This window comes from Schistocerca serialis, chromosome 11 (assembly GCF_023864345.2).
Source record: "Schistocerca serialis cubense isolate TAMUIC-IGC-003099 chromosome 11, iqSchSeri2.2, whole genome shotgun sequence".
In the NCBI taxonomy this organism is placed as follows: Eukaryota; Metazoa; Arthropoda; class Insecta; order Orthoptera; family Acrididae; genus Schistocerca; species Schistocerca serialis.
Window position 1 is genome coordinate 65,115,081 of NC_064648.1, and position 14,611 is coordinate 65,129,691.

The following is a 14,611-nucleotide window of genomic DNA, read 5'->3' on the forward strand; positions in this document are numbered from 1 at the left end:
TGCACTGCTCTCTTGACAGCCAAATGTGTTTCATTCAACATCTCTCTATGGCTCTGTGCTTTGTTTTACACCTATTATGCAGAATCTCTTTTTCTTTAGAAGTTTCTTTACAGTGACTGTATACCGCATAGGTCCCCCCCCCCCCTCAATTAAGAACTGTTCTTCTGGATACATATCTGTCCAGTGCATGGTCAACTATTAAACTTGAGCCAGAATTCGTCCTCGTGCTCCTGCTGTGTGCTGAAAGTTTCAAGTTCCTCATTGAGGTATGACACTCGTGATTTTTTATCTGATTTACTGAAGATATATATCTTTCCACTAGTTTTACTTGTTGTGTGTACTTTGATAATCATTGTTGCCACAGCTGCTTCATGGTCACTGATACCAGTTTCGATGTGGACATGCTAAAAGAGGTCAGGTGTACTTGTTGCTATTACATCCAGTATACATACAATATCGATGAAAATATGGAAAAAAATTGTAAAAAAATGGAGACTGTTGAAAAATGTGGACAAGATACTGATATGAAATCGCAGTACAGGTTACCTACATTTGTATAAAGGAAGTGAATGATATTTTGGCACATGCATTACCTGTGGGTCATATTGCATCGATCTCAGGCATGTCGTGAAGTGCTGGAAGTCATTTCGTTGAAACATATGTCACATAAAGTGGAGTTGACTGACACTGGTATGCCTGTGCTAATGGATCAAGTGTATACACTATTGCATAAACTTCTTGGATATATCGCAAGACTTTGGTGGTTACTTCTTTTTAACAGTGATGTATTCAGTACTGTATGCATATTATTTTATATGATGCATCAGACATGATACTCAATAGCCCGTAGCTAATAAAAATTCACTCTGCCATGAACAGTCTTGTTTTCGCTTGTAAATGCAATTAAAAGACAACATGTTGCGGCAACTGCAGGTTGCTAAGCGCCAAGTTAGGTTCACTCTCACGTCAGCAGTGTGGCTTGCTACTGCGTATGCATCTGGTGATCCCTACCGTGTACTATAGTATCCGTGATATATACCATTGAAGACTGTAGTCTTTTCTAACGGAAAATTTGTTAATGGTAGGAGGCTGTACTACACACAACTATGCTAGCTGGAGAAATGTCTTTTCCACATTCCAAGAAATTATTTTCCGTAACACCATAAAATATGTATCCGAGCTTCATTCGTCATGGAGGATAACCCAATTAAACTGTAGGTGAAATCATTAAGACCTGATTCACATTATGAAGCAGAACCGCTGGTGAATAACTATGCATCACATGTCGATGTATAGAATATGAAGGATGAGTGAATGCTTCTTCCTATTAGTATGGATAATTTTGATGCTCATAAAGAAAGGGTTTGTTAGTTACTAACATGTAGCTAGAAGCAAAGAATCTACCTATGCCTTGCAGTAGGAAACTCGTGGGAATTAAAGGTAATACGTAGATTTATCGACAATCACTCTTTAGGTTCATTGCCGAATTTCTTTTTTAAACCTATAGAACAACTGTGTTTCACGAGCATTTGTTTTCATAGAGTGTGAACTACATGTAAATCTATTGCACATTATATATGTTTTGGTAGCCAATGTACTGAGTTTCAATCCTTGATATATTACTATAGAGGTGTGACATGTCTTTTTTCCTTTTTTTGTGTGTGATGCGCTAGCTATAGCTCCAACTTCCAGAGATTTACTACTAGTACAAACAATTTTAATCAACGAAAAGCATCCATCTGCTGATGGCAGTCGTTCTGATCATATTGCTATGGTAAATGCTTTCTAAGCATGGGAAGATGAATGGACGATGGTGGAGATAAATGACAGATATAAATACTAAGAGTGACTCACGCTGGATCAGAAGCAGCCTCTTTCAAACCATGGGCAAGAAGGAAATAAACATGAAACAGGTCGAGGATGTGCAACATATAACCACTTATGAATCTGAAGTCTAAATATTCTCAAGATAATGTATTGAGGACATGATTTTCATTGCAGGGTAGAAAAATCCATAGGGAGGACAAAGTACAAGCAGCTTAATGAGAGCGTTGAGACAGAGTTGCACAGGTATGAAAAACATCACACACCAAACCAGAGGAACGTTTTTATGGTAAAAGTAATGTTAAGAATATGGAAAAATCAAGTGAAAGTTATTGTCTTCATGATGGTAGATCTGAGAATGCAAAGAATACCTACAGATCTCTGCTAACAAAAGGAGAGGTCTGATAGCTTCGCTACAAAAATGTAGAACATATTTGGTCTTCCTGTTTTTTAAATGCAGCCACCTCATTCTCGGCAGTTCTATTTCTACAGTTGTTACATCACAATCTGCCAATCGTTCAGCAGGGTGGAGGATATATGGTATACAGTTTTCTGTCGCTAATATCATGAAATACCTATTTGTATCTCCTTGTATATTAACATATTTTTCTTATTCCACAGTTCCTCAGAAAACCTGTTAAAGTAATAAACCACACATCGAAAAATTCTGTATCAAGACAGTTAACATCTAAGTAACCAACATGTCAACAGACATAAACTTATCCTTATTAAATATTTCGAGGATAAATGACTGTAGTTCTGCAATTTGTTTCCCAAGAAATAATTAGAGTTTATAAGTTGGTCATGTGATCATTACACAACTTCTGGTTATGAGTGGCAAAGTTACAACACATATTGACACTACTGACAAGAATCGCATTACAAGAATGATTGGTTGGTGATATATATATATATATATATATATATATATATATATATATATATATATATATAATATTATAATATGTGTGTGTGTGTGTGTGTTTGAATGTGTGTTAGGTGCTGCTAGTCCACCACTGTAACAAACAGATAACAGTACATGTGGAGAATGTAATACAGCTCCACCTCTGTCTGTTAATGTCAATATGCCATCGTAAAAATACCTACAATTAACTGTCATCATCGGTATAATCTGTAATTATTTATCACATATAATAATTTTTTGGAAATGAATCGGATTTTCAAGTGCGTTTTTCATGTTGTTACGAAAAAATACATCAGGTTATGGTAGGTAATTGCTCATCTGCCTGAAACGCTTACCAGGCTGAATGAATAGACATGGGATATACGACTGTGTGTTGTTTAATTATCACGCAATCTACCTCAAATGTATGTTCCCTGAAAAATACCCAGCAGAGTTTCGCGAGAACTATATTGTCATTCTTTGAGGGAAACCTAATTTGCTATGGAGATGCGGAACATGACCAGGGATTGAATATACAAGGCTTATTCAATAAAAAAAATCTGGATTTTTTTAAAAGAAATGCATTGCGAGGACGGAATACAACAGTAGTTTATTTTTCAACGTAATCTCCCTTAGTTCTGTGCTTTAAATCATGACTGCACAAACTTCTCAATTCCACATCCAAAGAATTCTTGGGGCTGTGTGTCTACTGCTGCCAGGATTTCCTCACCATTGGTGAACCTTGAGCCACTAACAGTTTCTGTAGTTGGTTAAAAATGTGGTTATCTGAAGGTACAAGATCAGGGAAATATGGAAAGTTGGGGGGGAGGGGGGAGTGAGGGGAGAAAAAAGCAGGCGTTTTTCAGTTTACTGAAGGTATTTAGTTCAGATCTGTAAACATGCTCTCAGCTTTCACTCCTTTTACTATTTGCTGGAGAAATGGTTTCTACTTCCCATTAGCCTCGAACTGTGGAAAATGCTCCATGCACACATCCAAATGTGTTTCATTCACTTCTGATATCAAATGTTTTGGAATCCACATTGCATACACTTTCTTGAATATCTTTTATGTCTATCTATGGAATGCTTGATATTTACCCACCTCATATAAGGGCCGACTTCCACAATTTCCAGGTCATGACAGAACAGCTATGGAGCTTTCGCATCGCCCAGCTGACATCTATTGGGGCTTCCCCATGGCCAGATAGTCTTGTGTGGGAGAGAGATGTCCCCTGCATCTCGAGTGATGGCAGCAGTGTCTCTCCAGCCAGCTACGTGGAAGGTCATGCTTGGCATGATAGGGAACATGCATACATTGTTTTAGTATGTTTTTTAAATAAAGTGCTTTTATCTTTTATTCCTTATCACTTGTGGAGAAATTTCTTTACTGTGTGAATATTTTTAACGGTATGTGAAAACGTTACCACTCGGATTTTTCATCATTTATTTACGAGTATGCTGTGGGCTTGCTTAATGTGATGTCACACACAGACAAATCAGGGACATGACTTGGTATGTATTTGATGCATGTGTAATTAGTTTAACATGGTACAGAGGTGTATTGTGCTAGTTGTTTTCTGTGGGATGTCTACGTCAGTTGTTTAAGTATCACACTGAGACAATTGGTCAGTCCTGTTTTTCTACTTGTATATCATCAGAGGAAGTCGACCAAAACTGTAAATAGCTTGGAAACTGTACTGCTTATTCCGAAGTTGTTAACAACAAGCACAACACTTATTAGTAATGCAGGGCTGTGTTTCCTCGTTGCAATACCTTTTTGTTGCACTGTGGTATATATTCCATCTTATACTTAGAGTACCGTAGGTGCAACCACAACGGAGGGGTATCTGTTGAGAGGCCAGACAAACGTGTGGTTCCTGAAGAGGGGCAGCAGCCTTTTCAGTAGTTGCAGGGGCAACAGTCTGGATGACTGACTGACCTGGCCTTACAACATTAACCAAAATGGCAATGCTGTGCTGGTACTGCGAACGGCTGAAAGCAAGGGGAAACTATGGCCGTAATTTTTCCCGAGGGCATGCAGCTTTACTGTATGGATAAATGATGATGGCGTCCTCTTGGGTAAAATATTCCGGAGGTAAAATAGTCCCCCATTCGGATCTACGGGCAGGGACTACTCAAGAGGACGTCGTTATCAGGAAAACTGGCATTCTATGGATCGGAGCATGGAATGTCAGATCGCTTAATCGGGCAGGTAGGTTAGAAAATTTAAAAAGGGAAATGGATAGATTAGATATAGTGAAGTTCGGTGGCAGGAGGAACAAGACTTTTGGTCGGGTGAATACAGTGTTATAAACACAAAATCAAATAGCGGTAATGCAGGAGTAGGTTTAATAAAGAATAAAAAATTGGAGTGCAGGTAAGCTACTACAAACATCATAGTGAACGCATTATTGTGGCCAAGCTAGACATGAAGCCCACGCCTACTGCAGTAGAACAGGTTTATATGCCAACTAGCTCTGCAGATGATGAAGAAATTGAAGAAATGTATGATGAGATAAAAGAAATTATTCAGGTAGTGAAGGGAGACGAAAATTTAATACTCATGGGTGACTGGAGTTCGAGAGTAGGAAAAGGGAGAGAAGGAAACATAGTAGGTGAATATGGATTGGGGCTCAGAAATGAAAGAGGAAGTCGCATGGTAGAGTTTTGCACAGTGCATAACTTAATCATAGCTAACACTTGGTTCAAGAATCATGAAAGAGCCGCTAAGGGCTGCTCGTACTTGAGTGAACAAGGGTTGCAACTAGACTCTATAGAGTCTCGCCATCTTATTTACAACTATTCATGACGTCGCCTTTCCGGCTTAGATTTTTTTAAAATCTGACTTGTAAGTACTGCATCTCTTCCCAGTCAGTACAAATTTTATTAATGTATTATATACCTAATATGTTTTAGAACAGTTAGTTTAATTCTGAAGACGACGCTCATAGTAGCGTCGAAACCTGGTCAAATTTGACTTAATATTTGTGACCGAAGGCTTATTTGTTCTAATACAATTGTTCTTCGACGAAACGAAATTAGATTCTTGAGAGCGTAGATTATATTCTCTTGACCAATGAAAAGTCTGTCTTCAAAACAAGGTGCGTATTGAAAGATCTGCCGCACGAGCAGCACGGCTTGTCCACGATGCAGAAGACCAAGGTTCAGAGCACAGGTCGCAGTAGCACAGCAGACCGCGTGCCGAAGGCGACGTCCCATGCGAGGCGGTATCAAACAGTGACAGAACATCGCTCGCGTCGCTGGCTGGCGTACGTGGAACTGGCTGTAGCCGGCTCCGCGCGGGCAGAAATACTCGCTCGGCGGAAGGTTTCAGTTTTCCTATTAGCTATCAAAGCTGAGGCTGACGCAGCAAGGGGTGTATGTCCGGAGCGACCCACGTTGTTATCTGGTGCACCCTCTCGGTGGTTACTGGGAGGCAGTCTGGGGGGTGAGCCGGATATTGCAGAAACCAGCCTGTACATAGGGGTTAAGCTGACGATAACCCGCTAAGTATACATGCACTGCGGGCTGACGACGTCGAAACCGAAGCTGCGAGATACGCCACAGAGATTTTATTAGATCCTTAAAACAGACAACAGGATAACTCGTCAGGCATACATTCTACGGCATTTCACAATATACATAAATGACCTTGTGGATGACATCGGAAGTTCACTGAGGCTTTTTGCGGATGATGCTGTCGTATATCGAGAGGTTGTAACAATGGAAAATTGTACTGAAATGCAGGAGGACCTGCAGCGAATTGACGCATGGTGCAGGGAATGGCAATTGAATCTCAATGTAGACAAGTGTAATGTGCTGCGAATACATAGAAAGATCCCTTATCGTTTAGCTACAAAATAGCAGGTCAGCAACTGGAAGCAGTTAATTCCATAAATTATCTGGGAGAACGCATTAGGAGTGATTTAAAATGGAATTATCATATAAAGTTGATCGTTGGTAAAGCAGATACCAGACTGAGATTCATTGGAAGAATCCTAAGGAAATGCAATCCGAAAACAAAGAAAGTAGGTTACAGTACGCTTGTTCGCCCATTGCTCGAATACCGCTCAGCAGTGTGGGATCCATACCAGATAGGGTTGATAGAAGAGATAGAGAAGATCCAACGGAGAGCAGGATCATTTAGTAATCGCGAGAGCGTTGCGGAGATGATAGATAAACTCCAGTGGAAGACTCTGCAGGAGAGACGCTCAGTAGCTCGGTACGGGCTTTTGTTGAAGTTTCGAGAACATACCTTCACGGAGGAGTCGAGCAGTATATTGCTCCCTCCTACGTATATCTCGCGAAGAGACCGTGAGGATAAAATCAGAGAGATTAGAGCCCACACAGAGGCATACCGACAATCCTTCTTTCCACGAACAATACGACACTGGAATAGAAGGGAGAACCGATAGAGGTACTCAAGGTACCCTCTGCCACACACCGTAATGTGGCTTGCGGAGTATGGATGTAGATGTCGATGTAGATGTAGATTTTGACAGAAATACTTGGGATAACCTAGGAAATATGAAATGTGAAACTAACACATCAGGCAGTCCCTCAGTAGATGTGAAACATCCAATGTAGTAGCCTAGTCCAGACTCCACACTTAACCCAACCTGAAGGTTAGTTTGAATATGAAAATTTTTGACCAGCAATAGTCCTTCTGGAAGTGACCCCTGCCTTTCTTTGACATTTGAAATGGTATATTCAGTCAGATATAAGGAGATTGAATATGGACTCCAAAAAATGTAGCAACTTCGCAGTTTTCACATGTATAAATTACTGCTGAGATAAAGAGAGGTTTAGATTATTCAGCGAGTCATAGGATCAATGGAGCACTGAACCCTGAACATCTGGATTTGCGTTGTGACAATTATCCACTTATTCACATCGCTTATAACTGACCGAGTTCATCAGTTCAGATTTTCTTTCTTCTGAGAGAACTTGGGGCATTTCCAATTACAAACTACAAAGTTGTCCTTATGTACACAGTGAACTGACTTTCATATCTTTCAGCTACCAAAGACTCACGGTTCTCCAGCTGCTCTCATGTGCAGTACTGAGGCAACAAATATCTGCCATCGATTAAACACATATGCTAAATGCTTTCTCTGAGAATTACTTTGAACAATTAGTTCATGAGCCCACACGAATTGTAAATAGTTGCGAAAACACACTTGACCTCTTAGCCACAAATAATCCTGATCTAATAGAGAGCGTCATGACGGATACAGGGATTAGCGAACACAAGGTCATTGTAGTGAGGCTCAAAACCATATCAACCCAAACCACTAAAAATAAACGCAAAATATAACTATTTAAAACAGCAGATAAAAATTCGCTTCATGCCTTCCTAAAAGAGAGTCTCCATTCCTTCCAAGCTAATTATGTAAGAGTAGACCAGATATGGCTCAAATTCAAAGATACAGTATCGACAGCAATAGATAGATTCATACAGCGTAAGTTAATAGGAGACGGGACTGATCCATCATGGTACACAAAACACGTCAGAACACTGTTGCAGAAGCAACGAAAAAAGCATGCAAATTCAGATGAATTCAAAATCCCCAAGACTGGTAAAGTTTCACGGAAGCTCGAAATTTAGTGCGGACGTCAATGCTAGATGCTTTTAATAGTTTCCACAATGAAACATTGTCTCAAAATATGGTAGAAAACCCAAAGAGATTCTGGTCGTACGTAAAGTATACCAGTGGCAAAAAACAGCCAATACCGTCACTGCATGATAGCGATGGAAATGTTACCGATGATGGTGCCACTGAAGCCGAGTTAATAAATACAGTTTTCCGTAATTCCTTCACGAAAGAAGACGAAGTAAATATTACAGATTTCTAAACCAGAACAGCTGTTAGCATGAGTAACATAAAAGTAGATATCTTAGGTGTTGCGAAACAACTCAAATCACTTAAGAAAGGCAAGTCTTCCGGTCCAAATTGCATACCAATCAGTTTCCTTTCGCAGTATGGAGGCACAATAACGCCTTTCTCAGAAATCATATACAACCGCCCACATGAGGAAAGATCTGTTGCTAAAGACTGGAAAGTAGCACAGGTCACACCAATATTCAAGAAATGGAATAGGAGTAACTCATTGAATTACTCACCCATATCACTGACCTCAATTTGCAGTAGGGTTTTGGAGCATATAATGTACTCGAACATTATGAATCACCATGAAGAAAATGACTTGTTGATACACAACCAACACGGATTCAGAAAATATCGTTCTTGTGCAACAGAGCTAGCTCTTTACTCCATGAAGTAATGAGTGCTGTTGACAAGGGATCTCAGATCGATTCCATATTCCTAGATTTCCAGAAGGCTTTTTATACCGTTCCTCACGAGCGACTATTAATCAAATTGCATGCATATGGAGTATCGTCTCAGTTGTGTGCCTGGATGCGTGATTTCCTCTCAGAGAGGTCACAGTTCTTTTTGATAGGCGGTAAATCATCGGATAGAACAGAACTGATATCTGGCGTTCCGCAAGGTAGTGTCATAGGCCCTCTGCTGTTCCTGATCTATATAAATGATCTAGGCGATAATCTGAGCAGCCCCCTAAGATTGTTTGCAAATGACTCTGTAATTTACCATCTAGCAAAATCATCAGACGACCAATTCCAATTACAAAATGATCTAGACAGAATTTTTGTATGGTGCAAAAAGTGGCAATTAGCACTAAACAAAGAAAAGTGCGAGGTCATTCACATAGGTACTAAAAGAAATCCGATGAATTTTGAGTATACGATAAATCGCACAAATCTAAGGGCTGTCAATACTATTAAATACTTAGGAATTACAATTACGAGCAACTTATATTGGAGAGACCACATAGATAATATTGTGGGGAAGGCGAAACAAAGACTGCGCTTTGTTGGCAGAACACTTAGAAGATGCGACAAACCCACTAAAGAGACAGCCTACATTACACTTGTCAGTCCTCTGCTGGAATATTGCTGTGCGGTGTGAGATCCTTACCAGGTAGGATTGACGGAGGACATCGAAAGGTTGCAGAAAAGGGCACCCCGTTTCGTGTTATCGCGCAGTAGGAGTGAGAGTGTCACTGATATGATACGCGAGTTGGGGTGGCAGTCACTGAAACAAAGGCGGTTTTCTTTGCAGCGGGATCTATTTACGAAATTTCGCTCACCAACTTTCTCTTCCGAATCCGAAAATATTTTGTTGATACCCTCCTACGTATGAAGAAATGACCATCATAATAAAATAAGAGAAATCAGAGCTCGAACGGAGAGATTTAGGTGTTGCTTTTTCCCACGCGCCATTCGAGGGTGGAATAGTAGAGAAGGAGTCTGAAAATGGTTCGATGAACCCTCTGCCAGGCACTTAAGTGTGAATTGCAGAGCGACCATGTAGATGTAGATGTATATTGTGTTTTTCAGGATAACATCTCCATACTATGAGTAAGACTTTATGTGCGATATGTCTGAAATAATAATAATGAATAATAATGAATAAAAAAATAGGAGTGCGGGTTAGCTTCTACAAACAGCATAGTGAACGCATTATTGTGGCCAAGATAGACACAAAGCCCATGCCTACTACAGTAGTACAAGTTTATATGCCAACTAGCTCTGCAGATAATGAAGAAATTGATGAAATGTATGACGAGATAAAAGAAATTATACAGGTAGTGAAGGGAGACGAAAATTTAATACTCATGGGTGACTGGAATTCGTCAGTAGGAAAAGGGAGAGAAGGAAACATAGTAGGCGAATATGGATTGGGGGGAAGAAATGAAAGAGGAAGCCACCTTGTAGAATTTTGCACAGAGCATAACATAATCATAGCTAACACTTGGTTCAAGAATCATGAAAGAAGGATGTATACATGGAAGAATCCTGGAGATACTAGAATTATCAGATAGATTATATAATGGTAAGACAGAGATTTAGGAACCAGGTTTTAAATTGTAAGACATTTCCAGGGGCAGATATGGAATCTGACCACAATCTATTGGTTATGAACTGCAGATTGAAACTGAAGAAACTGAAAAAAGGTGGGAATTTAATGAGATGGGACCTGGATAAACTGAAAGAACCAGAGGTTGTAGAAAGTTTCAGGGAGAGCATAAGGGAACAATTGACAGGAATGGGGGAAAGAAATACAGTAGAAGAAAAATGGGTAGCTCTGAGGGATGAAGTAGTGAAGGCAGCAGAGGATCAAGTAGGTAAAAAGACGAGGGCTAATAGAAATCCTTGGGTAACAGAAGAAATATTGGATTTAATTGATGAAACGAGAAAATTTAAAAATGCAGTGAATGAAGCAGGCAAAAAGGAATACAAACGTCTCAAAAATGAGATCGACAGGAAGTGCAAAATGGCTAAGCAGGGATGGCTAGAGGACAAATGCAACGATGTAGAGGCTTGTCTCACTAGGGGTAAGATAGATACTGCCTACAGGAAAATTAGAGAGACCTTTGGAGAGAAGAGAACCACTTGTATGAATATCAAGAGCTCAGATGGCAACCCAGTTCTAAGCAAAGAAGGGAAGGCAGAAAGGTGGAAGGAGTATATAGAGGGTTTATACAAGGGCGATGTACTTGAGGACAATATTATGGAAATGGAAGAGGATTTAGATGAAATGGGAGATATGATATTGCGTGAAGAGTTTGACAGAGCACTGAAAGACCTGAGTCGAAACAAGGCCCCGGGAGTAGACAACATTCCATTAGAGCTACTGGTGGCCTTGGGAGAGCCAGTCATGACAAAACTCTACCATCTGGTGAGCAAGATGTATGAGACAGGCGAAATACCCTCAGACTTCAAGAAGAATATAGTAATTCCAATCCGAAAGGAAGCAGGTGTTGACAGATGTGAAAATTACCGAACTATCAGTTTAATAAGTCACAGCTGCAAAATACTAACGCGAATTCTTTACAGACGAATGGAAAAACTGGTAGAAGCGGACCTCGGGGAAGATCAGTTTGGATTCCGTAGAAATGGTGGAACACGTGAGGCAATACTAACCTTATGACTTATCTTAGAAGAAAGATTAAGAAAAGGCAAACCTACGTTTCTAGCATTTGTAGACTTAGAGAAAGCTTTTGACAATGTTAACTGGAATACTCTTTTTCAAATTGTAAAGGTGGCAGGGGTAAAATACAGGGAGCGAAAGGCTATTTACAATTTGTACAGAAACTAGATGGCAGTTATAAGAGTCGAGGGACATGAAAGGGAAGCAGTGGTTGGTAAAGGACTGAGACAGGGTTGTAGCCTCTCCCCGATGTTATTGAATCTGTATATTGAGCAAGCAGTAAAGGAAACAAAAGAAAAATTCGGAGTAGGTATTAAAATTCATGGAGAAGAAATAAAAACTTTGAGGTTCGCCAATGACATTGTAATTCTGTCAGAGACAGCAAAGGACTTGGAAGAGCAGTTGAACGGAATGGACAGTGTCTTGAAAGGAGGATATAAGATGAACATCAACAACAGCAAAACGAGGATTATGGAATGTAGTCAAATTAAATCGGGTGATCCTGAGGGAATTAGATTAGGAAATGAGACACTTAAAGTAGTAAAGGAGTTTTGCTATTTAGGGAGTAAAATAACTGATGATGGTCGAAGTAGAGAGGATATGAAATGTAGACTGGCAATGGCAAGGAAATTGTTTCTGAAGAAGAGAAATTTGTTAACATCGAGCATAGATTTAAGTGTCAGGAAGTCGTTTCTGAAAGTATTTGTATGGAGTGTAGCCATGTATGGAAGTGAAACATGGACGATAACTAGTTTGGACAAGAAGAGAATAGAAGCTTTCGAAATGTGGTGCTACAGAAGAATGCTGAAGATAAGGTGGGTAGATCACGTAACTAATGAGGAGGTATTGAATAGGATTGGGGAGAAGAGAAGTTTGTGGCACAACTTGACTAGAAGAAGGGATCGGTTGGTAGGACATGTTTTGAGGCATCAAGGGATCACTAATTTAGTATTGGAGGGCAGCGTGGAGGGTAAAAAACGTAGAGGGAGACCCAGAGATGAATACACTAAGCAGATTCAGAAGGATATAGATTGCAGTAGGTACTGGGAGATGAAGAAGCTTGCACAGGATAGAGTAGCATGGAGAGCTGCATCAAACCAGTCTCAGGACTGAAGACCACAACAACAACAACATGTCTGAAATTCACGTTTCCCATTATACAATGGATTAGCAGCATGAATTTCGAACTCCATCAGTAATCAACTGTGTTGTATAAAACAATTGAACATACTGGCGAATGTGTTTTTTGGGCTGTTTATACTCCCTCCTTCCCCTCTCCAATTTCAAGCTCACCCTGTGCACATAGGTAAGACCTAGACCAGAGATAGTTATATTCCTGAGAAAATAATAGATCTTAACATATATATTAGTAATTTACTTTCTCTTTCATAGATCTGAGAAGATCATACTCATGAAAGCAGAACTTTGTACATACGCCAATCTGTACCAAAGAAATAAGATAAATATAATTGATGTCATGATACACATTAAATTTACTACACAAGGAAAATCTGAAATGAAGTATCAGTGGGAAGCAGTTTTCCATTATAGACTGAGCAATGTCATGTCATGTATCAAGGTAAAACATGACTCAAGACTACACATATTTCTCAAGGCAAAAGTTTGGTATTTTCATTCATTCATTTCCGTATCAATTCTGTACATTCTAAAATGAAGGAAAGTCTTCAGAGATGAGAAAAATGTCAAGCTATACAATAACAGCCACTACCAGCCATTGCAAGCAACTTCTGTACAGTATACTAACAATAAATTATTTCTAATGCCACTCCACCACCAGATTAGTTGTGGACATTACCTTTATATTACTTGATGTGTATATGTATATGATGAGATAAGACCAAACTATTCTATCTGACATGTTAAGTATATGAGGTGCACACACCCCACACCATTACAGAGCTTCCACCAGCTTCAACAGTCCCCTGCTGAGATGCAGGGTCTATGAGTTCGTGAGGCTGTCTCCACACTCATACACGTCCATCCAGTCGGTACAATTTTAAACGACACTCGTCCGCTCAGGCAACATATTTCCAGTCATCAACAGTCCAATGTCGGTGTTGATGGACCCATGCGAGACATACAGCTTTGTGTCATGCAGTCATCAAGGGTACACGAGTGGGCCATCGGCGCCGAAATCCCATATGTGATTCGCTGAATGGTTCGCACGTTTACACTTGTTGATGGACCAGCATCAATCTGCAGCAGTTTGCGGAAGGGTTGCAATTCTGTCACTTTGATTCTCCTCAGTGGGTCGTTGGCCCCGTTCTTGTTGAATCGTTTTCCGGCCGTAGCGATGTTGAAGATTTGTTCTTTTCATAGATTCCTGATGTTCACGGTACACTCGTGATATGGTCGTATGGTAAAATCCCTCAGAGGTGCTGTGTCCCATCGCTCGTGCGTCGACTATAACACCACGTTCAAACTCACTCAGATCTTGATAACCTGCTATTGTAGCGGCAGTAACCGATCTAACAACTGCGCCAGACTCCTGTGTGAAACTTAAAGTAGCTAGTGCTTATGACCTTGTCCGGTGTGGACTATTTGGTAATGAAGTCTTGTGTTTGGTTTACTTATTAATGTCATGGTTAGAATCTGCACTCCGTTTGTTTGAAACTTTTGTCTGATAGACCATGGTTATTTCTACTATTGAACATAGAGATTCATAGTAAATTTCTGCCTACACCAGAGGAGACAGGCAGATTATTGGACTAGACGTTCCATTTCCAAATTAAGTAATGGTTCCCTTTAAGTAGCTGAGAAGGAATTGAAATGAGGTTATAGACCATCCCTCCCCACCCACTCTTTCCTCTTTTCCAATTTGGGTAGTGAGCGAGAGATAAAGGTAATC